The following is a 26,284-nucleotide window of genomic DNA, read 5'->3' on the forward strand; positions in this document are numbered from 1 at the left end:
TTAAAATGTTCATAAAATTTGTTGGCTGGAAATGTATAGCTCACTCAACATTTTTTTTTAGTGTGGAAATTGTTTCGACAAAACAAAGATGAAGAGATGAATTAGTGAAAAGTTAACAACAGGGGATTACTCTTGTCTTGTAAGAATTTGTCAAATAAAAAATTGCAATGTGTTGTCTCTCATTCCAGGCAGCACAATAAGCAAAGTAAGAATTTCATTGCTCAGTGCTACCATATAACAAATAAACCTCAGAAATCTTGAATCAGCGATCAAGTGGTTAGCATGTCTGCCTCTGTTTTGCGTTCAAGGTCCAAATCGCGCCTTCAGGCTTCTTGTGTGGAGTCTGGTGGTTTTCTCCAGCTAATCTGGCTTCTTCCCACATTCCAAAAACATGCATGTTAGTTTTCAATGAAGACTCCAAACTGCCCGTAGGTGTCAATGTTAGTGGGAAAGGTTGTTTGTGTACATGTGCCCTGCGGTTGAGTGGCGAAGAGTCCAGGATGTACCCGCCTCTTGCCCAAATTCATACGGGGCTCCAGCTCAGCTACCACCCTGAGACAAGCAGTATTTAAAAATGGATGGATCTCATTTCATTGTGCAGATGTACCTAATAAAGTATTCCATAGTGTACAGTACAACTACAGTAAAAGTTTGAAAGAGGGGGATGACACACATTTCTATATTCTACTTTTGGCACGTCAGCTGTTGGCAGGCTTGCGTGCCAAGGTGCATCCAGCTGGTCTTACCAAACATGTTCAGCCACATTTGTGATCCCGCCCGCTACCCCCCCACCCCCTCCCCTGGACCACCTCCCCACCCACCCCCTTGTTCTCTGAGGAAGAGAAGCCGGGCAACATCTGGCTGAGTTTATGAGAGCGGGAGAGAATTGGTAGACCATGAAAACTGGGAAAAACTTCAAGAGTCTATTGTTGAAAGTGCCATTAGTGGCGGTGAAACTTTAATCTTGTGAAAATAGCCATTGTTGCACTCCGTTTGACCACCAAACACTGTCAATGTCAATGCTATTGACATTATTTGGCATAAAAGACACCTCGTAGTTCCTGTGAAAGCAAAGTTTATTAAAACAACAGGAAACACGCTGACCACTGCAAAACACTGCGGAACAAGTCAAGGGTGAATACTGTGAGCCCCCCGGCAAACATTCACAGTCATGGAGAAAGTAGATCTAAACCACCCGCACATATTAGCAGAAGAAAGAAATGCATACTTGGTTCCACTGGAGCAAATAGAACAATTGAAACAAATATTTTTAAAGTTGAATGAAAACACTGTGCATTACACTGATATTGTCAATGAACTCAAGGAACCCAAAGTCCTCATTTTGTCTTTTACAATTTTAAACATCCAATTGTGAAAGTACACAGCAAAACTTTGAGTGTTAAAATGACTCCCACAGAGTTAATTTCAACACGTTTTCGGGATCATATAGCTGATCACTTCAGAGTTGCATTAACACTTTCTAAGTAGTTAACCATTTTACACTATGCCTGAGTTACTTAACATTATGGGAGTAGGTAGGAATCATTGCTGAGATTTATATAACAACCTAGTTAAGTGTTTGTTTCACTCCTAGAAGTGTTAAAATAATTCAACTGATCAGTTTTTTTTTATTAATTGCAAGAACACCTCATTACACAAATTAGTTTTAATTATCTTTATTTGATCTTTTTCTTTTAACAAATAACACATAACATGAATTTGATAGTTTACCAATAAATCATGAACATAACATTATTAAATAAATGAGAACAGGTACATTCAACTGGAACACTTAGCACACCCACAAGTCTTTGTGGCAGAGCAGCACTAATCAAGTAGGCGGAGCTAACTATGATTAACTCTCTGCAGAGTTGGTTTAACACAAAATAAATCAACTCTGTCAAATAACACTGACCTCCATTTAAATCAGACAGTGTTAAATATATACTGGGGGTTGAAATCGACTGAAACATTTAACACCCAAATTTTATTCTCCAATTTTTGCTGTGTATGAATTTGTACTTTTTTTTTTGTTTATAGTTTACTTAATCTTTGGAGGTGTGTTTCAGAAGGATCAAAAGGTGGAAGTGGGAAGATTCACACTTAACATATTGTGTTTTGAAGATTTTATGGCCCAGGAAGCGCTTTGTGTCTTTTGGGTCCTAAAGCCCCTATCTCACTGACGGGCGAACATTTCCGACTGTTGGCGACGGTGGAAAAATGCGCGTTCATGTTGGGGTTCATTCAAGTTCGCAGATGTTTGCCAAACGGTCGCCCGACGTTTGGCAGCCGTTCACCTGTACTTTTCTTTTCACAAGGGATTTTTTGAACATGTTCAACATTTCCTTGCGACAAGAAAAATCACTTAAATTGTTGACGAACGTCCGACGAACCTTTGGCAAACATTTGCGACATTGAACAAACAATGACGAACTCTGACGTGAACGCAACATTCGCCGCCTTCGAAAACACTCGCAATTGTTCACCACTCAGTGAGATAGGGGCTTAAGGCTTAGGTCCAATCGTCCGTGTTTGTGAGTCACTGTATTTGAGACTTCACCTTACATGATACATCCTGATGAATATAATGCACTGCACAAAAGAAATCCAGTCAAACAAAATTGACATCACTTCAAAAACAAAAATAGTGGCACTAGGATTTGAAATGAAAGTTAAAAAAACAGCAAAGAAAACACATTATTCTTTCATCAATCAAATGCACAAGCAGGCTGAACAGAGCAATGCAATCCTATTTTTATATTCATTGTAATTTGATTCTTGCCGAGTCAAGTGACATTCAAACGGATGCGGGTGACTTTCAGGCTATCAGAAGAATGCGTCTGCAAACGGGTGTGTCTCCATTGGCACGGTTCATAGAGAAGGTCTTGGTGGATCTGAGGGTGTGAGGTCCATGTTGTGAAAAGTCTGAGATTTAGTGGCAGAAGTAAACACAATACTACTTTCACAAGTCCAGTTGCACCAAAGTTTTATCGTTAATTCCACTGGCTTGGCTACATTTGTAGGAAAAGTGGCGGCTCAGTTGTCAGTTGACTGAAAGCCAGACTCAAAACGGAATATTTCACCCTGCACCCAGCAAACATTGAGGGATATAAAGGCAGGGGGCCACATTAAACCGAGCCCAAAGCTGCTGACTGCCCTCCTCACTTTATGGACAAGGCATTTGTCAGCAAAGAAGACAACATTCGGAGCTTATCAAAATGGTGGGTCCGGAAATGTACGTACATCTGGCAGTAATTAGACTTCAAACAGATCTGATCGGCTGGATCGGAACGGCAGAAATTTTGCATTTCATGCAAAATCGGTAATGGGTTGTAATGGCATCATTTGCTGATCGATCAGTGATGTCATTTGTTGGCTCAGCAAAATAACACATTACAGCAAACACGATCTTGTTCACTCCAGAGACATTCTGTACTGCCATCGCAAATAATCCAAGGTTTCTCAGTATATGCAGTCGGATTCCCCCCAACATTTTTCCCACAAATATTGTAAAATATTTATTTAATTTTGTGGAGTAATGGATGTCCAAAGCATTTCAGTGGCCGTCAATTAAATTCAAATTTTGGCTATTCGTGGGCCGGGAATATCCCATTCCCGGCAAATATTGTACAGTATGTGAACAAGTCATTTAAATATATTGGTCGGTATTCTGATGGGACGGGTGATCGGTTATTGTATTGTATTGTATTGTATTATTTTCGAATAACTGCTATCACGTGAACATAAATCAGCGATGTACGGCGTACATGTTTGAAAAGGTGTTTCGCCCTGTACAAATTACGCCGAAAATGTACAACTTGACAGGTATGATAATGTTGAAGTGGGGTGGAGTTGTGGAAATCCCAATACACCACTGAAGCTCCTGGACCTCTTGAAGGCTGGCTGTTCAAGCAGCTGTTGACAGAAACAGGATGAAAAAGTATTTTGTGTGAGAAGTCAAATACCAAGATAAAAAAAAAAAAAGAAGATGAAGTGCCAAACAGTAATATGAAGATTCATCATCTAGCCTGTTGTTTTAAAGGTAATTTGTCATCTCTTGAAATGTTACAAAAACACTGCTTGGTAGTGGACAAATAAAAGCTTAGGGTCTCCTATCAGGTCTTCCATTTCTTTACCGTTTTGTCCCTAAATGTCTGGCGAGCGTCCAGAGGTCCTTAAGAATGTTCTAAACGGAGTTGGCAGCAGCCCAAACATCAAGTGCTCATTAATAAAAAAATAAAAAAAAAAAGGGGGAAAGAAACTTGATTTGGAATGTGTCCATTATTCAGGCAGCACAACAGTCAGGAAGAACTCACTAGTTTCCTGAGGGTTGAAAAAAAAAAAAACAAAAAAAAACAGTGATGCATGTCTATGATGATGAGGGCGCCACATTGTCTAAGCCCACAGGCCCCCAAATACGAATTATTTTGTGTCATACATTATTAGTGTGAGTCACACACATTTGAATGCTGCTGACCAGCAATACAAATACTGTAGACGATATTAGATGATCATCATGATGATTCAAACAATCCTGACAGAAAGCAGATGACCTTAATGTGTTGGTTATAAAAATGGATCACATGGAATGTGGCCAGTTCTGCAGTGTGTGCTCATTGGCTGTTGAGTGACCATTCGTTACAGCCGGGAGTAAATAAACCGGCAGTGCAATTAAAGTGCCATCATTTGTTATGCAACAGTGTGTATTGTGCGTGTAACGTGAGTTTGTCTAAATTTGTGACTTCAGTTTCTTTGCTGTCATCTGCACTTAAGTTAACGATTTTGGGGGGGGGGCAGCATAGTCAATAAGTATGGCCCCTGGCAGAACATAATAGAGAGCACGACCTGCCTGTTGATGTGCAAAAAGACCGCTCCTCTTTGTTCTCTGTCAACATCTCTCGAGCACCACACAGCAGATGCATTGACTACATCAACTCATGCCAGCGTCCACATTCATAAGGAAACGTGTTGTGGTGTGGCCATGCGTGCGTCATGCTTATTGGACTGCAATCGACTCTATGAAGATGAACAGCAATTAAATGAAGACCGATACAGTGGACACACACTTGCGGTTTGGCGCCAATGGATTCACTGATTCCAGGATTTTCTTTTCAATATTTTTCAAAATTGTTGTTATATATTTGTATTCATTTATTTATCTATTTATTGATTTTTTTTTTGGGGGGGGGGGCGTTTTTGATGCAGAAAAGGATTATTGTGGTATAGCCTTACTTATTCAACATTTTTTGGCTCATTATATTAATAATGACTGTCAATCATACACAGATTTTCCTATTCGCTGGCTGGCCCAGTTGCTATCCCTTGCAAATAGTGGGGGTCCGCTGTATTTCATTTGGATCAATTTATTTATTGTGGTCTGTAACAACACAGCCAAAGAATAAAACTGTCAACACATTTAATTTTTTTTTTTTTTTAATTCAGGGATGCCAGTAAACGTTCCAGATTAATTGCTCTGATTCCAAATCTGACCTCATATTTTTCTCGCACATCAGGTTTTCACAATAAAAATAATAATAACAATAATAATAATAATATTAATAATAATATGATCATACATATAGTAATATTTTTTAATTAACGGTCAGGTTCAGCAACAGGTGGAATTTTTATCTGAAACATCACAACTAGAAGTTTCAATGAATTGTAAAATCCATACTGCAAAAGCTTTTATGGGTCAAACTCAAACATGAAACATGAACATACATGAGCATGAAAATATCTCAAAAACCTGATGTGCTGGAAGCAAAGTTCAGACATTTTTAAATCAGCATCAAAAAGGGACACGTAAAGCCATCTTTTCTCAGAATTTGCTGTTGACCAGTGTCATGAGCAGAGCTTCAACATCCATCCATCTAGATTGTACACAATCATCAACCCATCTCACATAAATGACTGTGGGCAGTAATTAAATGATTCAACGCCAACGACCCCTCTTCACATGAGGCTCGTCAATATTAGCTAACAGACTAGCCATAATTACATGTTAGCACAAACTGGCGTGACATCAGACATAGGCAAACGGATATCGGATTTCTTTGTTCGTACGCCGCACTTATGAACAAAACAAAGCATATTAAACCCGCCAGCAAAGAAGCAAGTTAGGCCGTTGAGTCTGACAGGCTGCTTCAAGGCTTTCAGGTCCAGAGGTCAATATCTTGAATGTTCTGCATCATTAGCTGACAAACAAAGTGACAGCTTGTACACTCCACACTGCTTGCGTAAAAGTTTGGGCTCCAGCCATCCTCAGAACAAAATCTGAACAGTTTGCAGAACAGGTTGCTTGAAGACACAGTATACAAGCTATGAAAACAGACACATTTACATAATTTGTATTCCAAATAGCATCGCTCTTGCAAGTGCAAAACATTAAATTTACAACACAAAAGCCCGAAATAAGGAATGTGATGCCATAAAGTACGAGTGACCCGACTTAAGCCCCTCTCCCACTGAGCGGCGGACACTTGCGAGTGTGTTCGAAGGCAGCGAATGTTGCGTTCACGTCAGAGTTCGCTAGGATTCGTTCAAGGTCGCGAAAGTTCGCCAAATTGTCGTCAGACGCTCACTAAAACTGTTGACGAATGTCTGGCGAATGTTGTGCGAACATTTGCGACCTTGAACGCAGCCTGAAGTGAACGTGCATTTTTCTACCTTCGCCAACAGTCGGAAATGTTCGCCCTTAAGTGGGAAAGGGGCTTTATATTTTTTTCAAGATACGAGCTGTCAATTGGACGTTTTTTTTTTTTTTTGGCTTTGACTTACAAGCCCAAATTTGCGCTGTATAGTGGCAGCGAACTCAACTCAGTGCACAGTAAGCAGCCGTTTGGCAAATATGAAGAACTCTTCAAAAAAGAGTCTTTAAGCTGTTTGATGCCACTGCCACTTGAGTTTACTGTCAAACTTAACAGAGAAATATGACAATTAACCAATTACGGCATTTTACTGAGTTACTTAAAGTCGTAGTGGAAGTACTATTCTTCGTTTGTGTTTGCATGCCCATATTATACTGCTACTTATCTCATGGTACTTTATGCATGGTTAGACACAGACTGGCCACAATCAAAATACCTACGCAAGCTAAGGAGACCCACAATGAATTCCATCTATTTTGAATATCATTTAACAACACCTTTAATGTGGCGGTAGTTCTGAATACTGAGAGGCATTTCAATTTTTTCAATCACCTTCATTAGCTCAATGAGAGGGAGCCTATTTTCAAAACCTTCTAAACCAGGCTCCAGACGGAACGAGGGAGGAAATGATTAATGACACAGTCTACTGTAATGTCATGGGAAACATGTTGAGACTTTAGTTGACGGGGCAGGAGAAGCACTTTGAGAAGAATGAGATGTACGCTAGAAATTGAAAGGTGAGCATTTTCTTGCATTTATATTGTTTATGCTTTCTACACAGAAACGCAAATGACTCCACCATCAAAATGTCACAAATGTTGTCCATCTGCTGTTTTGTACATGACACCTTTGAGTTAGTTAAACAATTGTTTGGATGAACTCGCAACTTTTGGTGGCATAATGTGCTTCTACAAATTCTTGGGAACTCTGAACTTGTATTTGCTGCTCAGCAAATGCTCAGTGACCACTGCTGATTTTGATTTACCTTAGCAGCTTTAAAGTAAACTACACATTGCAACTGTAGGGGGAACCATTGAGCAAAATCAGATCAGCATAATTATTTGTTTCTGCTAACTTATAATGACATCATCGGCACAAACATCACTTGTATGATGTCGCAGATGTCCATGAATAATATGAAAGGGTACATGTGGAAAGAAAAAACAAAAAGGTAATTTATATGTGTCACAGAAATGTAAAACTCATTTTCAAAGGCTTACAGTGTGTCATCCCAGGAAGAGAGTGCATCTCCTTGGAAACAAAAGCCTCAAGAGTTTACTATTGCTATTTTTTTTTTTTATTTCTCATTTTCCTACCCTTTCTTTTTTCTTCCTGACTTTTACAACTTCCTCCTAGATGGGGTTGCAGCTCTAACCCAAACAAAACTCAATTTTTTAGTTATTGGCCCTCATGGCATGTAATGGAGAATCAAGCTAATTATCCCTACAGCTGTTTTCACTTGCTTTTTATGTAAGCAATACCTGGCTGATCCAGAGAGCAACAGTGAGGCCCTTCTTAGCGCTCCAGGCCTCCATGCTGGCTGGAATTAGAGTGCAAAATGCCAGATTTAAGTCCCCCCCCAATGCTGCCCATATGTACCCCAGCACCCATCTCCATAGCACACAGCATTTTCTAACTGTAGCCAGGCCGACGCACACCCTTAAGATCAAAATATTGCTTCTGACCCCTCTATACAACCCTCAAATTCTTCTTTTGATGTTCAACAAAGTGACTGTTCAATCATCAAAAATGGACCTGTATGACAAGTGCTCATTTTCTTCCACTTAGTCGCTATTATGTCCCTTATTAATGAGGGCGGCGAGTGAGGATGTGGCCCGGACTAAATTGGAACCATCTACTGCTGTCATAGAGCCAGGCAGAAAATGCAAGCGCGGATGGCAAAAGAGAGGATAGAGACAGAGGGGTAAAGGCAGAACGTGGCATTTCTAGGGTGGCTGCTGGGTGTGGGGGTGGCGGGGGTGCAAATTGAAAGAAAACAATCCCTCACAGCCTAATTACATAATTTCCTTCATCTGAGCAAACATGCAAGGGGGAAAGCGAGAATGAGTAAAGGCTTCAGATATGTCAGACTGTGAGTTGCTGACGAGACTTGCGCGCACACACGACTGTGAATGCTTTCGACGGCTACCATGAAGACAACCGTCAGAATGCAATTACAACATCATCTTTTGTCCATTTCATGGTTTATGAAGGCAAACATCTGTTCATTTCAGGTACCAGCAACTGTTGATGAGATAGCACAGTGTCCTGCACATGCTTTCTAGGTCATAACACATACAGTCAATACAGAAATGTGCACGTTGATTGAAGATTCAAGATGTAGGTGACCATATATTCCTTCAAATAATATAAAAAATAAAAAGAGACATTTCGAATAATACAATACAATACAATACAATACAAATTTCTTTATATAGCACATTTTACAACAGATTACAGCTGTAACAAAGCACTTTACATACAATACAATAAAAAGGCCATAATACAACAAGTGGAATCAATAAATTAACATAAACCCTTATATACAATAGACACCGGAAAAGAGAAGAAAATTTCAGGTCTGATCAAAAGCCGGTCTTCAACCGGGTTTTAAAAATGGACAGAGAGGGGGCTTGCCTAACATCCAAACATCCGGGTGTGTGTGAAGAAGCTGTTTTTTAGATTTGATACAGATAGACAGATAATTGCATACATTACTAAAGAACAACAAAAGAAAACCTGTAAACTCCCAATGCAAAGAGAACAATCTCCCCCTCTACCTTTTTCCGTCTCTAATCCTGTGAGGAATGATGGAGGCCTGTATGGAATGGTCGGGAGCTTCGCAGCCAAGGTGTGTCAAGGTATTAATGATACAGGTGGAATTCACAGAACCAGTTCCTAATAGAGGGGTTTCAGTTTTATACATTTTGCGCACACACATAAACTTCCCTGAGCGCGTACTTGCATCATGCAGTCCAAAGCTTGGAGACAAACATACGAACATAGAGTGAATGCTAAACACACACTACAAAGGCATATGCACTAGACGGGAAGACAGAAAAAATGCTATTCGCAGGACATACTCATTTATTGCTGAAAATACCCCGAGGCAGATGATAAATAGTATAGTGTTCATACAGGTCCTAAATACAGGTTTGTGCAACGACAATAAAAGGTGCTAAAAGGTGCATGGAATTCTATCTCTTCACTCCCAAATTCCTCTCTCCTCCTCCCCCACCCCGGCTCTCTTGATTTCTCTTCTACAAGTTCATCTCAGACTAATCTCTCAATCACTCCTATAAGCTTCTAATCGCAGGATTCCTTTGCTCCAACATAGACCATTTTGTTCAGAGCACATTTTAAGATGTAGTCTTTACGTTACTGAGAGAGGTGTCAGGAGCTCAACCAGCTGAAGCAGAGTCAAAGACAATGTCAGACGATGCCTGCAGGGTTGTAGTACTTATCCAGTACACTGTATCTCTTTCACAATCAACAGTGTAAGTAACCTCAGACATCAGGTGACAGGAACATGAAAATTTCCCTGCTTGAATGCCATGTATTTGCCAAGATTTCAAGATTTTTTTTTTACTGATTGTGTTTTAAAAAGAACACATGACCTTGCAGAATAAGAACAGGGTTAATTTGCTCTTCTAGGTTATTCAGACCCCCCCCCCAAAAAAATCTGCACTGAACAAAAATATAAACGTAAGAACTTTTCTTGAGCTGGACTTAAAGATCAAGACTGTTTCTACGTCCACGAAAGGCCTATTTCTCTCAAATATTGTTCACAAATGTGTCTAAATCTGTGTTAGTGAGCACTTCTCCTTTGCTGAGATAATCCATCCAGATCAGAGGTGTGGCATATCAAGATGCTGATTAGAAGGGTGATTATTAGACATGGGTGTCTTAGGCTGCCCACAATAAAAGGCTACTCTAAAATGTGCAGTTTTACAAAATTAGAGGGTTCCGAGGTTGTCAGAAAACCAGTCAGTGTCTGGCATGAGCAATGCAATACTTCACTTAGAGTTTTGGATTTTGGCCTTTGGAATGTTGTTCCACTCCTCTTCAATGGCTGTCTGACGTTGCTGGATATTGGCAGGAACTGGAACATGCTGTCATTTAAAGCCGATCCAGAGCCAAATATGCTAAAAGGAGGACATGATTGGTGGGTACGCTGGCCGGGCAAAAACTGGGATGTTTTAAACTTCCAGGAATTGTGTACAGATCCCTGCAACATGGCACGGTGTGAGGCAATGGGCGTGGATGAATGGCACAACAATGGGCCTCAGGATCTAGTCATGGTATCTCTGTGGATTAAAAATGTCATCAAAAATGCAACTGTCTTCGTTGTTCAAAGCATAGTCTGCCCATAACGTAATCCCACCAATGGCAACTCACAAGGATTGTCAACGCTGACATCAGCAAACCGCTCACCCACATGACACCACACATACTGCCAGGAATCTTCCATGCAAAAGAGAAAACCGGGGTTCATTTGTGAAGAAAACACCTCTCCAAAGTGCCAGACACCATCAAATGTGAACATTTGGTTGGCTGTACGCCAAACTCTCTGAAACACTTTTGTCTTAAAATAGAGTTTTTTCAACCCCAAGTCATTAAGATGTATGAAATAACTACATTTCAGAGTGGCCTTGTATTGTGGGCAGGATGAGGCACATCTGTACAATAATTATGCTGTCTAATCAGCATCTTGACCTGCCACGCCTGTGAGGTGGATGGAATATCTCAGCAATGGAGATGCATTTACTTTTGATAGTTCCGTTGTATTCCCGTAGTCGCATGGAAGTAACAATTCGGTGAAAATGTGGGTAAAGTAGTTGGGACTTGTACTCCTCTGGCCTACAGCTGGATGGCAAACATGACTGTTCAGAGAAGCCAGACATTGTATGTAGGAAGCGGCGGAGTGGACTTTGACATCTGAAGGAAACTCCTACAAATCTTACCACTCTGTGGTTGCCATGCTTCTTTCCTTGGCTGCGGTATGCTGTCGGCATTAGGCAGAGACGCAATGTGGCTGGACAAGATGGTCAGCTGGCACTGTGGTTGGCATGAAGTTGTTCTCTGCGGTGGCGGTGTCACAGAGTGGGACCCTGTGCAACGTCATAGAGAACGGCAGTCTTTGCACTTCACTATAATAAAGCAGGCGGGTATGTTCAGTGGTGAGCCACAGTCTCGGGGCTCCTGTATGGGCAGGAGCTTGCTATTATAAGAGGAATTACACACTGGACCTGATGTATCTGCGTCCTGCTTTTTTACTTTGTTTGTCCTGCCTATAGCGCTACGGACATCACATGACAAGTCCCGCATGCGTTTGTTTACGCAGCCACCCTGGCAGTATTGTAGCGCCAGCACGCCATGGACCAAAGCCAAGGAATGGAGAGCAGCGATAAAACTAGCATTCATCTGTCAGCTTTCGTCCAAGTAAATTCACAACTCACTATGATGAAAAGGACATAATGAGATACATGTGCAAGCTGGACAGGATATTGGAATCACTGATCTATTAAGCGCCAGGAGTGCTTTTTTTCAACTATCGTGACGGCAGATAGGGAGAATGCTCCGGCCGGATTGGCAGTATCCAGATATCTACAATTATCATGTCGCTTTTCACTCTCATTACACGGTGCTTGTGATCATACAAAGGCTTGGAAGGTTACAAGGTTGTACAATCCAGATTTGTTCTGACCCTAATGTGTGGTCAATATGCCATCTAAGATAGCAGCTTCACGTAGGTCTTGCATTGTTATTAGGTATGTTAGCATCAGCTGATTCGGTTGCGGCCGCCGTCGTTCGTGTCATAAAAAGTATTGTTTGTGCTGCTAATGTCGGTCAGTTATTAAATTTAACTGTTTAATAGCTATAAAACCATAGCAGCACAAACGGAAGTTTTTACGGCATAAAGGAAACATTTCCTCGAAACTTGGCGTGTGGTGGGAGGGTAGCTTCACGGTAGGTCTTGCACTATTATAATTAGCATCTGCTGATTCAGCCGCTTTGAGATGGATCACGTCTTTCACCATTATTTAGTAATAAATAACTATACGATCAAGCTACATCTACATGACATCTCCATCACCTGATTTAGTGATCGACATAACGACAAAGTTGCGTTGTTTGGCGCTGTGCATTGTGGGATGCGTAACGTCAATGTCCGGAACTCTTTGCTTTACTTTAGCCAAGCATCTGTCCGCAACACCTTGACCTAGATCTAAACCTCTCAATGGTGCATCAACAGCACGTTAGCACCCACATTTCTTGGCCTTGAACATGTCTGAATGTAGATACCAGTGCAGGCCTGGATGATGGGGGTGTGGGCAGAAGGGACAAAATGAAACCTGAGCCCACATTAAAGCACCTCCATCAGGTAGGAGATCAGGGGAGGCACCCATTCTCTCAGTGTCTGCGGGGGTCTGGGCTTCTGGAGCCCTATCTCACCTCCATCTGGAAAGAGAATCTGAGGGTAGACTGATGATCTGATAAGAGGCCATGCTGACTGACATGGTAACAGCCTCTCACCCCCATCTGAAAAAATAAATTTGGTGGATGCAAGCCTAGCAAAAATGCTTTCTTGTAAGGGTATGAGAGGGAAGGTTGAGGTATTGCCATTGGTACAATGCAATGTTTATTTTACTTTGAAAGTTTAGAATGCAAAACTGCATGCAGTGGCATGATCACAGAAAATGGAGAGAAAAATACACTAGATGTGTCCTCTCGGCATACTGTATAAGAGAAGGATATGTTAGATCAAGGCCGAATTTGACAAAAACACAATTCATCCATCATAAAAGCAACTCTTTTACAGGAGTGTGAGTGTGTGTATATATGTTTGCGCAATTCACACAAAACGACCTTGCTCATCTCCTGCACTCCTTAGCCGTTTCCGGATGTGGTAATAGCCCCGTGGCTCCATCCTTTGCTTGATGTCTTCTCAAGATGGCACCAAAGTCACTGACCCTTCAGTTCTCACTCCTAAACCAACGAGCCTCGTCCGCACTCTCCGGCCCACACACTCACCATTTCTCCATCTGTTCTTTATTGCCCGCAGTTCAAGTTCTGTCTCTTAACTGATTTGCCCTCATAACATACTCGGCTGGGAAATAGCACATTTTCTCAATGTTCACATTTTTATTACTTTTTTAAAAAATGTTTTAAGAATTTTAAGATTGAACACAGTCTGATATGATATAATACAAGCAACGAAAGTCACGAAACAATTTCCATTTTGCAAACCGTCACCTGATTGGCATAAGACCAATTGATAATAAAGGACTCGTTAGTGAACTTTATCTGCGCTACAGCAATAGACGTTTTTGAATGCGAGTCAAATGAAAGTGAAAGTAGACCCTGAACAAATCTTGTCGGATGTGTGCCTGCTCCAAATTGGTGCAAAGACAAATGACTTTGAAAACTGGATAGCAAACGCAGTGCTTTAGTCTCACATCTTTTGCAAATTTGAACTAAGCTAATCAAATAAACATAATCCTTCAGAGTAAAATCTGCTGTGAATAGAAAAAAAAACTGTGTGTGTATGATAAGCCTGAACAATCGAGACCTCGCAGCCTATTTCTGGTGTATATAATAAAACAACTCACAATACAGGTGTTCTATTTATATTTCTTTTTATTAGTATGCCCTTTTCATGCACTACGAAAAAGCACCACCACATTGCTTTACGTGGTTTAACCAAATGGACGAAGAGCTACAAACGGGATTGTCTAAGCTTGCTGTCAAGTGGACTGAGAGTGTTTGTTCTAGCGCAGCTGCAGCGTGATGCTTAATGCTAGGTAAGTCCGGTCTCAGGAAGAACCAATCATCTTGTTGGCTGGGTCTGCTTGCTGGCCCCCGGGTCAGAAAGAGCCCCAGGACATTAGACACATTGGATACACACTGGGGAAAAGAGCTTTTACAATGCTTGGTGGTCTGCTACTGATCTCCACCTAATGCCAAGCAGCTAAGTGCCAATTCTGAGCAGTGCCAAATGGATCCACTCTGGAGGGAGATAGGAAAAAAACAACACTGATGACTTGATCATGGTTTTAATGATTGCTTGCTTAGTCACAATCCTTAAAGAAACATGAATGTCAGATCAAACAGCGTGGGGGTGAGTGGGTGTGTGTGTGCATGTTTGCATGTGTGGTAAATTCTCCATGCCGTGGAATCCTACCGCCTCCAGGCATGAATCTGGGGCAATGAATGAATCAGGGAAAAGTGATCATCAAAAGGGATGGGTTTGGAGGGGAATGCCCACCTTTGGGGCCTCAGGGTTGAGTTGGAGGGAGGTGAGGGTGAGGAGGTGGGGGGTCACTGGGAGTGAGATAGGAAAGACAGAGACCATTTACAGAATCTAGAGGCTCTTCACAGCAGAGGAAGAACACATTTGATAAGATATTGAGGCAGTTTACGACGGAATGCTCTGAACTCCAAATTTCTCCTACTGGGCTGTAAACTGACTGCCACCACTCACACTCTGTAAAAGCATCTTGAACATTTGCACACTCCGTGGGATGCTCTGTACAACGTCATGGAAAGGGATATGCAAGTAACGCTTAAATGAGGCGAGAGCTAATCGTAAATAAGCGTCATAGAAAGTGACAGATCGAGCTTGCTTGGGCTTAGTGCACATGCAGATAGAGAGTAAATAATCCTTTACAGTTTTGATAATGTATAATAATGTATTTCTGATATTTATTGCCGATATACAGTGTAGCCCATAAACAGGCTCCAAGATAGTGATTAAAATGTAGTCTAGATGTGAGATTCATGCAGCAGGTTATGATGCACTGCTAGCATAAGATAAGCAAATATGCTTTGTTATGATAGGGAGGAATGATGTACAGTCCAGCTGGGATGATATTGTACGTAAACATGTCCTAGCCCTGTTTATGAGAGTCTGAGAAGTGGAATATAAATGTGCTAGCTAGCTTAGGATCACTGGTTTCTTGAACAAAAACGTACGATGTGCCGTGCCAAACATTTAAACATCAAGGCAGCAAGAAAAAGATTCCCATCATTGCAGTAAAATAAGTGGTGAAAACGTATTGAGTAAAGTGCTTGCAGACTTTCAGTAACTGGAAAAGAATCACACAGCTCATTCAGTATGAAATGTTACTTTGTGAGCCAGTGTGTGTGTGTGTGTGTGTGTGGGTGAGTGTGAGCGTGTGTGTACACTTCCATCCGTTTGTCTGGGCGGCGCTGGGAATAGTATCGGCTTAACGCTGAAAGAATTCAGGCCTCCCGAGCAAGGTCATGTGCTGATGTTTAGTAGGAGCTTTCTCAGGTCACAGATTGTGACTTTCAACCATCAGTCACATTACCCCACATCCTTGAGTAGGCCAGTTAAAATGGCATACCCTGCATTTCTCCTCCGGTTTGCTGTAATGACAGATGACAGCCATCTCGCTCGACTTACCTAGTTGAAGGAGAAGTCAAGCAAAATAGCTGCGAGGAAAGAAATGCCCTTCGCATATACCAACGTTAGGTTGGATCATTTGGAATTTTGAAGAACAGTTTTTCAGCATAACAAGGCAGTTTGAATAACTCTATATTTCTAAAATTGTGTTAACAATTGTGGCCTGTACAGTGCGACCAGTTGAAGACTAAAGGTGAGTTTGCAGGGGTGAAACTTGACTGACTTGACCTCAACCCCACCAGGACAAACGAGAATCTACATTGGGAGCGAGGCCCTCTCGCCCAGCACCATTGTCTGACTTCAAAAAACGTCTTCTGGATGAACAGACAGACATTCAGACAGTCATACAGACAAAATCTTGGAAAATCTTCCCATAACAGTAAAAGTTTTTAAACTATAGATGCAATATTGGGACCATCACTACATTAAGACTTTTTTTTTGTTATGCGATTAATACTGGAGTGTCTACCTACCTACCTACCTACCTGCCTGCCTACCTGCCTACCTACCTACCTACCTACCTACCTACCTACCTACCTACCTACAGTACCTACCACAGTACCAAAGGGATCCCACACATGCAAGGGTAAAAGAGTTTAAATTCAACCTTGGACTGTCTTGCAGTGTTTCAACAATGCAAAGCACTCATTCATCTTGTCATCTCGTGAAAAATAGTCAGGTGCTCTGGCGCAAAGAATGGGAGAAATGAAAACCTTACACAACTGGCAAATTAACATTTCAACATAAACAACACCATGCTAGACTAGTTCTAAACAGCAACATATGCTGAATGTTGAATGTGTGAGGTTAGCAAGGCATATTATGGATGGGCTCCAAATATAACATTTGGGCATCATGCCAGATTTGAGCCAACTAAGTGGTAAAATGTACCCAGCAGTGGTTAAGCAAACACAGACTGGTGCCCCTGAAGTGCGCTGACCATATTGTACCTGATGCTTGGCTTGGCATCACTTCTACTCCACACTGAACAGGAATGCCTCCACCTAAATTTAGAATCTTGCTTCTTAACTATTTTTTTACTGAAAAAAATATGAATACATAATGCTTTATTGGTACGGTTTGGCAGGGGCCTGCTGAATCTTGCTTGACACCAGGAAATGTCATTTTTGTTGTGAAAGCTCATGTGTGGTGTTGACTACATTCACCTAGATTCAAATTTCGAATCACAGTAAAACCAGTGACCGACAGTTGACAACTCATGAATACTAGTCGCAGGATCCCGCACAAAAAAACGTGCGACAGTTCTATCGTGTTTTGCTGCGTCGCTTTGCATGCGGCGGGTCTTAGAGAGATAGTGTTGCATTAGCATTATTACACTGTCTATAGCCCACTTGGTTTCTGACAGATGTTCAACAGCTCGGAAGGACTCACCAAAATACTGTAAGAAACCAACATCCGACTGCCAGATCACAGGGACAGAGGACAGACGATTATACCTGTACGTTTCCAAAGACTAGTAGAAGAGTAATAAAGAGACAGTCTGGGGTGCATTGCATCATTTCTCACATCCATGACCTTGTTAAATCATTTTTACATGTTCCAAAGGGGATAGAATTGGCAATGACAATGTGGAACAAGGCACTTTTATGTACAGGTAATTCCAAAACTGCTCTTACACATCTGTTCTGGAGAGCATTATTACAGTTTCCACACGAAGAGGGATATTTTCTGAATGTGTTTTTCTCCATGTTGTGGACTCTCAGTCACTTGCTGAATATTATTGTTGTTTTAACTCAAACTTGGGTTAAGATTTTTTGTAACTCTCTTCTAAATGTTTGAGTGTAAAGCTGCTTTCAGGCTTGTCTCCTTTCTATGACATTGCAGTGTGTTATCTATCCATCCAGTCATTTTCTACTTCTTATATTGGTCAGGATCGCAGAGACGCTGGAAGCTGTCCAAGTTGACTGGGGTCGAAAGGCAGACCATACCTTGGATTGGTCCCGAGTCAATTACAGGGCACAGACAAAGACAAGCATTCACACTCACATCAACACCTGTGGTAACTGAGCAGGAATCGAAGGCCAGTTTATTGTGACTTTTCTGTTAATGCCTCAAAGCCACAGCCTGGCTCTGTGTCGATTGATTTCGAGGTACCGGTATTTACAATTTTTGCAATAACTATTCCATGACAGTTCACAGTTCTAGCACATTCAAGTGAAGAAGCGGCAAATGACAAAGACCAGAGCATGACTCAAGGAATACGAGAGCCAGAGACAGAAACAAGAAGTCATGTTTAAAAAAAGTGGGGGTGTAATAACAGTGGTTAAGTCCTGCTCTTTCATTGAGTAAATCTGGCCGGGGCTATTTCACAGTGTCGGAATCTCCTGTGGCCCAGATCAAAGACTCGCCCAGAGACAGGGCTTGTAGACAGCGCGAGGAACAGGTGACAGCTCTTCCACATATGGAGGCACTCACACACTCACTCACACACGCACGCACGAACCCTCCACAGCAACAGCGCACACATCTGGATGAACACACGCTAAGATCAGAAAAGCACGGAGTGACAGCTTCTTTTGTGTCCCGAAGAGCCTGTGGGGGATGCCTTTCGGAAGAACTCTCATAAAACCATACATCTATCAACTGGGCTTGGAGAACCACTTAAAAAGAGTCACTACAGGATGCGCACATACCACACAAAAAATGCAGCGGGTATGACAAAGTGCATTCAGACGTAACAAGTTTAAGCACGACAGGCACCATGTGAGTTGAACATTGATGAGACTGAACATGCGCAGCTGACACACAGATACAAATGCAAAGGAAATATGTGCCGCTGGAGTAAAGCCTTGTGATCTATAGATTTAATAGAGAGAGGGCCATATTTAGAAAGTATGAGCATAAATCTTACCCTCAACATTACAACACTTCCTCCTATAAATGGCGAGGCAATGGTATTGTAATTCTCACACAACTGGACACAGAAGAACCCAGAAGGGTTCAAGCTGCTCGACCAAAGTTGTACACTGGAGAACGTGGGCAAAAGCAGGCACACAAACGTCATTATCAAGAACAGAAAAGTATCCCGGGTGGTCTCCAATGCAGTAATGTTTCCACTTTAGCAAGGTGTGGTTTGGAACAATCCAGCATTTTCCGGACACACGAGAACAGTTATACACACCCGTTGTAACATTAGGTACACCTTGTCGCAAAAATGCTGCCTTTAGAAATAAAGTAGAAACGCTCAAGTCGAGTTGAGTTGCCATCGAAAGATATACTGAATAGGTATGATGGGAGTTACAGTATTTTGTATTGCCATCAAGGGTTGAGCTGCCTAGTTGAGGCGCCTCTCTTGTGCCACTGCAATGACGGTTATAGCTGAAGGGTGATTAATAGCCAATCACGTGTTTTGGCATCAAGCAGGTGGTGGATTCGTGCAGCAAACTAGTAGTGGTGCCTCAAGCGTGTGGCAAGAGTTCACTAAAATCGAGACCGGTAGCACGGGCACTTGCGATATGAGCAAGTCAATCCTCAAATATAACAAAAGGCACAAATGGTATGCATGCACACCCATCTGCTGCTAACGCTAGCTGATGTACAGGCTTAAATCCTCCTGTCACCTTTCAGTGACAGTAATTCACCAGATACCCTCCTGTAACAGTGAAAAGACAGACAACATACAATAGTGTTTGCTTACACGATGAAATGAAGACAAACAGTGGTAGATCAATAACCTCTTTATTGGAGAAAATTACGGTTAATGTTTCCAAAGGAACCATCCATAGTCTTTCTCTGAACCGTCAGCCTACATGCTTGCAATGCTCCTCCTCTTTCTCCTGGCCCCACCCCTTGACTTACTAGTCCAATCACAAATCACAGACACCTTCATGGTCACATAGATAGTCGGATTTTATAAAACTCTATCATATATTACTGGAAAGCATTCACATCTCATGTCCTTTTTTTTTTTTTTAACGATACACTATTATAATAATATTGAAAGCTCGACATTGCAAAGGTGTTACGTGAATTGGTGTTAAGAGTTTCACAATTTCTGACAATTTCTCTCCAAGGCCACGAAGGTCTCATCAGAGAGTTTCCAAAAGTGATTGGATGAATGAGTTAGGGGTGGGGCCTGTGCAACTGAGGACGGTGAGCTTGTGTTTGAAGACATGTACAGACGACTGAAAAAAATATATCAAGGATGTCATCGATTAGTCGCCTCGAATACAAAACATTTTTGAAGCCGTTCAATCGCTAATTGCTACCCGAACAGAAGTAACAAAAAAATTAATGGAATGCACTGAAGTAGTTATTTTAGTTCCCTTTTCAACTTTTGACAATGAAAACAATAAGCAACGTGTACCGAAAGGGATGAAATGAAACGGGGCCTTCGGTGCTCTCTAAAATGAAACAGTCCCACCTGAAACATGGCCATTATGACCAATAGCTTTCGTTGTTTTCACAAAATATGAGAAGATTACATGGCACTATAGTGAGCCAATTATGCTCTTCACTAAAACACGCCTCCAGCACCAACGGCTTCGTAATGATGATGGCTTAAACGCTTTCACCAATTCAGCTGTCCTGGCCATCTTGCACGCACATAAACACACTCGGCTGGTAAAGTTTCTCACAAACCCACACGCACACGCACACACACTGGTACACTCACACTCAGCCACAGAAGCTGACAGAGTCAAATTGAATCCTTGTGGTAAATGCATAGGACATCCATCCACCCACAAAGGGCCATCTGTATGTGTGTACGTGTGTGTGTGTGTGTGTGTGTGTGTGTGTGCGTGCGTATCTTCCCAATAGGCCGCCATCATCCATCAGGTCAAGGCTTGCTTCATGCTGAACCTAAGAAACAGTTGCCGGAGAACTACACGTTTCAGCCTTCCTCATCTTCATCTTCGCGACATCCTTTCTCCACTACCACTCCAAACTGTGTCACCTCTGACCCGGTGCCAATTCACGACTGTCATTATGCAATTAACACCAATTAAGTCATTTGGCTGTAAGAGTGTGTGTGTGCCCGTCTGCATGTATGTATCTACGCGCATGCTCGCATGTGTGTGCGCCAGTATGTGGATGTGTGTACATGCGCATGATGGGGCAATTACAACAGCACAAGGGAGCCTTTTGGAAGTGGAGAGCACTGCAATCAACCAATCAGCCTTCAGATGGCTTTGACATGAAAAGAGAGCGCGGCCTCTTCTAACCCTGCGGGTCAGCCCCAATTTACTCTATTTACCCACTCAGGAATGACTCTGTGTGAGATGAAGGAGACAGAGGGAGGGAATTGGGCTGTGGGGGGATTGGGTGCTGAAGAGCCTTGGGTTGTTAGGCAGGTGAATTGTAGTGGGTAGGAGGGTGGGCTAGGTTTGGGGTAAGATTGAGTGGAAAGAGAGAGGGGGGGGGGAGACACACACACGGGGACAGGCCTTCAGGTTGTGTTTGCAAAGCTAAAAGGCCAGCATTTGGAGTCCATTTTCTGACAATTTACCCTTGGGGAGTGTCTCGACACACACACACACGCACACCAGTGCATATACACACAATATTTCCATACCTGAGACCACAATATCAACAATGATGATGTTAGTAGCAAGAGTTTCACAATGATAAAAGAGCTGGCAGTGTTTAACAAAATGTAAAAAAAAATGGTAATACAAACTCAATAATTATTTCATTATGTAATTTCTTGATGTTTAGCTTACTGTGATTAAAATCCCCCACAGCATGTTTGAATCACAAATTCCAGTGAAAAGTGTATGTCATAGCTGTGCATTTTGTAATGGAATTTTTCAGGATCTCTTGATTAAGTGGTAAGTAGTATGAATTTGAACAAATACTGATTGTGGGTTGGGATTATTGACTGATACATATCAATACACAGAAACACACAGGCATGATGCACGTGCATCGGTAGAGCAGCCGTGAATTGACACAATTTGGGAAAGAAATCAAGACATCAGATTTTACGTCGGCATTGATACAGTTCGATATAATCTTTGTATAGTCCTGTGCAAGGTCTTTGCTTTTAGCTTGACAGTTCTGTGCAGGATCTTTGCTGTTTCCAGTATTGTGCTCTTCCGTACATAGATGTTGAATGTTGTTCCTGGAGTCTGCTGGAGCAAACCACACGTCTTGGGGCACCTTCTACCCTGCTGTGATGGACTGCACTGTCTCTGGGGCTTCTTTGTGAAGCCTGTACCTACGGTCCTGCCTGATGTGGTAGACCCTGGCTTCTACTGATTTTGTATTTAGTATTTAGGGTCTGTCTTTTTTCCATGCCAGCCCATCTGGCTCCTTCCCATATATATAAATCATTTTTTTCATTGCTTTGCATGATCAAAAGAAGACGCGAATGATTGGTGCTTTCAGGTAAATATGTTACTTGGTGCCATATTCGAGTACCTGTAACACAATCTTGCTCTCAATGCTGAGCACAGTTTAATGTTTATTGTTGTTGGGAGATTTCACCACCGTGGTTGTTATTCTCCCTGGGGTCACAGTTAAAAATCTCAATAAATGTAGATATTAAAACAAAAGAAACGTTACATTAAATCATTCACAACAAATCACAAATAAATGCAAACGTTACAATAAAAACAGCAAAGTCACATTAACAACATCCACCAAAATGAAAAACAACAATAAATACCAGTTACAAATGAAAAACACCCTTCACACTCATTCAGTACACACACACGCACACGCACATCGCTCAGTGTAAGGCTGGCCAAGCAAATTTGCTCATGATTCCCAATAAATATTCAGCTGCTTGGTAATTAATGCTGACATCTCAGTCTGTGATTACAATTTGCAAAAAAACAACACCAACAGTTTGTGGCATTAGAATGCATCAGTGATGTCACAGTGATAATGAAATGAATAGTAGGCTACACACGTTTAGCACGGACATCTGAAGACTTGTCCTGATACTGGAACAGATCAGGTCTCCACTGTCAAAAAAAGAAAAAAAACACACATTGTTTTCTTTCTCTCCAATTAACTCCTCTCTCCTAACCGTTTTGATTTTACAAGTGAAAAAGCCTCTGTTTGCATTGCTTTTTGCGCGGGGCAAACCAACCCACAGATCAACACTCCAGCTGTGAGGTCTGGTGCCAGCGCTGGGCTGCAGACCAGTCAACTAAACAGGACCAGTCATCTCTTCATCACACCAAACAGCCTCCTGGCTACACAACAAGGGGAGGCAGAAAAACTCAAAACAGACAGAGCAACCTTAAAGAGAAAAGAGAGTCAGTATTTCCACAGATCCTAGTCAATCGTATCACATATCTAAGGAGGGAGACTTGGAATGGCCTATATCTTCTGTGTTTGTGTGTATTGGTACAAAACTGTCCTGCTCCGGGGGTTCTTGAATGTGCACTTTAATCAGGACAAGATGACTCTGCCACAGGAAGTCCTCCAGCAAAGGACAGGAAGCAGCAACGCAAGGACCACATCATTAGTCTCGCCATTCTCCGCAAAGCCCCGCAGCCAAGACGAGCGAGTCTTGAACACGAAGAGAGGGTTGTGACCTGTGGTATGTCTCCATATCTTCCATTTGTATGCATGGAGCCTGCAGGCTGGACTTAATCACTCATTTGTTTCTTAAATTATGAGTCTTTAGTAGAGCCAGAAGTAGGCTAAGTGACGGTGTGGTCTTTGAGACCAGTACGTGCTGGTTTAAGATCCATCTCTGTAGCTTTTTGTGTTGCCATACCCTCCTCACACAACATACACAAACACCTCTCCAAAAAGCCAAACCAGCAGTCTGCCCACCACATTCTCACCGCCCTTCTCTGTTCTGCAAGCCATCAAGGCTAAAGACGCTAATTTTTGTTGATAGCTTACAGGTGGCCAGTGCAAGGTGAACCACATCCACTGCGCTGGCCCGACAGACGAATGCATCTGGGCATGCCTGGACATACACTGACAGTAAAACCAATCCCTTTTCCAAACACAAACATCAAAGACAGAAACACACGCCATGTTAAAACATCCACAGTAAATCATATGGACTCTTGTAAGGTTTGAAGATAAAGGGTCAGATTCCAGAGAGCGACAAAATACTTTCTTGAATTTACTTTTTCACATTTACTTCACCAGTACAATAGTGTTATATATAAGTATTAGTTTGCAGAGTATTGTTTTGGAGGAAAACAAAGAACTCTCTCACAGTTGAGCTGACAGTGTCAATTCACAAGGTGTGATGTAACTATTCTAAAAGACAGCAATATTATGTAAAATGAGGTCTGGGCTTTATATAATGTATATCCCGCAATTTGCAGATTAACTCTGAAATGTTGTCCTTCGTCAAAACATGTCACATTTAATCTGGTGGTGCGAACACAAACATCTACACATACAATGTATGATACAGTATATTCTGCCTGCTGTTGATATTCAAGCTTTATTTCTATTTAAACTTTTAAGATCAGAATATCGTATTTTTTTTTCTCCATACGTTGTAGATAGACTAATTAGTGCTCACTCTCTTGCAAGTTTCAAATTCATGGAACTCCATCTGCCATCTCATAAAGGTAAATACTGTAGCCAGCCGGAAACCGTATGCTGTGTGTGTGTGAGTTCTTTGAAGTCAGACCATTAGCTTCATTAAACACAAGCCTGAAACAACTTTGTTGGAATGTGTCGATTGTGCATGCGTGCAAACACATACCGAGCCAATAAAAATGACTTGCACTCTCTGTCACTGTGCAGAGTAAGAAGACTAGAGGTCATCATCCCCATCAAAAAATGGTACGAATCTTCAAATCAACAGTTTGCCGGCATCAAGGACCACAAGGGCTCATAACGCATGCCCCGCTAAGCAATTATCGGATTGGATAGAGACAACAAGGGAGAACATATCTAGTAATGTGGCAGCTTGCTTGAAACCGTTTTTACAACATAACTAGATGCCAATTTGTTATTTGTGTTATTTTGTGCAGGTTTGACTGGAGAATGACAGTTCCACAGTATTGATAGATCGAGCCATCAAAGTATGCTTTGGACTGGGGTTGGCCTGTAAGTGAGATACATACTGTGAGTACATACTGCGAGTACATACTGCAAATAATGCAATCTGTCGATGACACTTTAACACTGCAGTAACGATTCTCTGTCCAACAATCAACAAACAGAGTGTCTAGCTCCGTCCTACACAAAGAAAAATACCATATGACTGAGACACGTACGCCAAGTGTGCCAATGTAAGATCCTGTATTTTGGGACTAATACAATCAAGACTAGGGATGAACCAATAATCGACCAGGACGATTATTGGTGCCGATATTCAGCATTTTTTACCCATATCAGCATTAGCATTTTTCAAAATCCTTCGGCCAATAAGAGCAATTTCAAAATGGGTTTAATTCAGGGAGCTATTTATTTATTTATATACTGTACATTTTCAGCAAATAAGAAATGCTGTTAAGCCTGGGATGTCTTTACACTTTTTGTTTGAAAAAAAAAGATAATAAGATTTAGTATTTCATTTAGATTAGATTTATAGGCTACTTAAAAAAATAATCTGGATCCAGATGATATTATTTGTGCAACCGACAATATAAAAATGAGTAAATTCTCCACACCATTTTCAGGGGAGAACATTTGAAGAGAACTCAAGCAGATCCCGGAAGAACATGCAGACTCCCTAAAAAAAAGAAGCTTGCCATTGCTGTTGCCCAAACAGTCCCAGAGGGTGTAATTCTGAATGAAAGACAGTTAATTGCCTTCTTTCATCTTTCAGTTTGCCTAACATGTAGTCATGTACACAAGCAAGCATGCAAACAAGAAAAGGGCAAAGGTGGAGGAAAGGGATCATCCTTGTTGAGGCGTGCAGGTAATGATGGGAGGACCTCCTCGCACGCATCTATACAGGGATTACCTCACCACTTTGATACACCTCCCTGTAATTGCCTGCGTACATTTTTGGGCTAAGGTTTAGAGTGCATGCGTGTGTGTGTGTGTGTGTGTGTAAATGTCCTTTGTTGTTCTTTCTGTCAGTCTAGTTTGTTACACTTAATCCCGAGGATGACACCCTCAATCCTGTGAATCAATCTGGGCCTTTGTAGCAGCACTCAGGCAAGGAACTTGGTTTAGCACTTGCTCACTCTCTCCATTTTCTGATACACACACGCAGGAACACGCACACATCCAAACACGCACCTGTGTTTGGAGGTGTGTACGTGTGTCAGGTAACACACCAAAGCGGATCACAAAAAGAACA

At 41.7% G+C, this 26,284-nt stretch overlaps 1 protein-coding gene across 6 annotated transcripts in view; it reads right to left on the bottom strand.

Moving 5' to 3' along the window:
- Positions 1–1,518: 1,518 nt before the first annotated feature.
- LOC147152966 (ERC protein 2-like) overlaps positions 1,519–26,284 on the bottom strand; it is a 133,828-nt gene continuing 109,062 nt past the window's right edge. For 3 of the 6 annotated variants that reach the window (XM_086052970.1, XM_086052695.1, XM_086053053.1), the window contains one exon: positions 1,519–3,915. The gene's annotated coding sequence lies outside the window, so the exon portion shown is untranslated. Of the gene's footprint in view, positions 3,916–11,614; positions 11,762–14,033; positions 14,661–17,103; positions 23,013–26,284 lie in introns of those variants that run through there. The other 3 variants (XR_015089757.1, XM_086052774.1, XM_086052894.1) reach the window with 3 other exon arrangements.

This window comes from Filicampus tigris, chromosome 1 (genome assembly GCF_054856515.1).
Source record: "Filicampus tigris isolate MCC_2025a chromosome 1, RoL_Ftig_1.0, whole genome shotgun sequence".
Classification (NCBI taxonomy): Eukaryota; Metazoa; Chordata; class Actinopteri; order Syngnathiformes; family Syngnathidae; genus Filicampus; species Filicampus tigris.